At 32.0% G+C, this 2,222-nt stretch overlaps 1 protein-coding gene across 14 annotated transcripts in view; it reads right to left on the reverse strand.

Moving 5' to 3' along the window:
• HELZ (helicase with zinc finger) overlaps positions 1-2,222 on the reverse strand; it is a 134,265-nt gene that overhangs the window by 42,112 nt on the left and 89,931 nt on the right. The gene's annotated exons all lie outside the window — the stretch shown is intronic.

Consider the following 2,222-nt stretch of genomic DNA (forward strand, 5'->3'; position numbering starts at 1 on the left):
ATTTTAGGAACAGAAAGAAAAAGGAATGAAAGAACAGGAACAGTGCTCCAGAGCTCTGTCCCGAGGCGTACATGAATGTGTTCAACATACACGTTAATAGGAGCCCTAGAAAAAGAGGAGAGAGGAGAACAGACAGGAAACACTGGAAGGCATAGTGGCCAAAAACTTTCCCACTCTGATGAAAAGCATTAAAATGCATGTAAGAAATTCAACAATCTCTAAGTAGGACAGACTGAAAGAGATCCTCACCAGGACACATCAACCACTAAGAAAATAACTTTAAATATAATACACACACACACACACACACACACACACACACACACACACAGAAATTAAACTATTTTGAATTATGGAGCCAAAGTAGCCTAGTAAATCTGAGCCACAAAGTAGATACTCTCCTCATGAAGATTCTTAAGAAATAATTTGCTACTTCTACATTTTTTTCTTACTTAACAAATGCTTGTCACAATCACAAGTTATAACATTAATTGACTGTTAAGAGTTAAATTAATTATGGAAATACAGGAAGCTGGCATGCTAATTTTAATGTTGATTATTCATTTCCTAATCAAATTAATAAATACTAAAGGAGAAAAATACACTTAAAACTTGTTGCCATTGTATACTGTTGTTCTTAAAGGTTTGAAAATTGATCTCCAAATATTAAAATATTAAATACATATTACAAAAGACAACATATAAAGAGTTTAAAATTTTTAAATGACTATTATAAATATGCATACCTATCTTTAATATGAGGTTCAAACAATGTTTTTATTATGCTATAAGAGATATGTGATATGGATTCTTCCCAAGTTGGTATCCTTGTGTCTAGGTGGACAGCAGGAAATCAAGATGGCTTCAAAAAGCATAAATGAAAAGGTTTATATTATAAAAGTTAGTATATGAATGGGAATTGGGTTATTAATATATTCATAAAACTGCAGTTCAATTTCAAACTATGATTCTCTTACATATGCCTTCTACCATCTTTCCTAACTTTTTAAAAATAAGTTTAAAAAAATGGGTCCAGAAAAAATTTCAAGCCTATATGCCAACAATGGGAAAAGTAAAAATGCTACAAAATATTATTATGTATTCCTGACAATTAGACATAAAGGCTAACGAGATAGTTATAGGAAGTGTATGTTGCTAAAAAATGCACACTAATGGCTGTCCTTTATTTTTATTCTTAAGGATCTTCTAAAGGCATCAAGTCTTGATAGCTAAGGATTATCTTTAATATAGCACTCAGGATCTAAAATCCATAAACTTTGCCATCGTTTTAATTTAAAAAGCCACAACGTTCAACTGTATGAATATCAACACAATTCTAATTGCTATATTCAAAAGAAAGTGTTTCAGTCTAACCAATAAAGTATCAGTTTCATAGAGTGGCATTCGGTATTTGTGTTAAACTTAAGACACAGCCAAACAGGAGAGAATGGATCGCCTTTTACTCTAGCTCAGTTTTTAATATCAATTTTTTATAACATATTTTCATTTCAAGCTTACATAGCCAAAGTGCTAGAACTTGCTCTGTTTTCAAGCTACCCTTTTATACTCTATACCCAGTTCCTATACTGACCTCATCTGCACTGAACGGGAGCTGAGTAACACCGAATAAGCAGAACCTTCAAAAAACCTCACATTTAAGAAGCTAACAGCTGGGTCAGTCTCTGTCTATAAGATCCCAAGGATCTCAAAGAAGCAGCCTTTGAGCTAAGGACACCGTTTTAGAAGTAACACTAAACACTTATTATAAATTAAGTTAAACTAGTCCTGAAAATAACCTGAAATTTCCATTTTAAATCTCACTTGTCTTTTAATTACCCCATTGATAGCAAAATGGTCAAGAGCATGGATTCAAGAACTAGACTACTTGGGTTTTTGTTGTGGCTCATCATTTATTCAGTAGCTATGTCACTTCAGGTTAATTTCTTGACCTCTCTTTGTACCTCAGTTTCCTCATGTGTAAAACAGGACACCAACAGTATTATTATTATTATTATTATTATTATTATTCCAAATGGAGAGAAGTTGACAAAACAGATGCTACCATTTAATTTTCCTCGACCAACTGAATAATTAAAATCCCATGACGACAAATGGTTACTTTAAAAGTCATTCCCTTGATTTTATAACAGTTTTGAGTGGAAAATATGTAAGTAAGACAGGAAAACAGAAATATATTAAAAAAAAAAAAAAAAAAACAAAAT

The sequence above is a fragment of the Pteropus alecto genome, unplaced genomic scaffold, assembly GCF_000325575.1.
Source record: "Pteropus alecto unplaced genomic scaffold, ASM32557v1 scaffold134, whole genome shotgun sequence".
Classification (NCBI taxonomy): domain Eukaryota; kingdom Metazoa; phylum Chordata; class Mammalia; order Chiroptera; family Pteropodidae; genus Pteropus; species Pteropus alecto.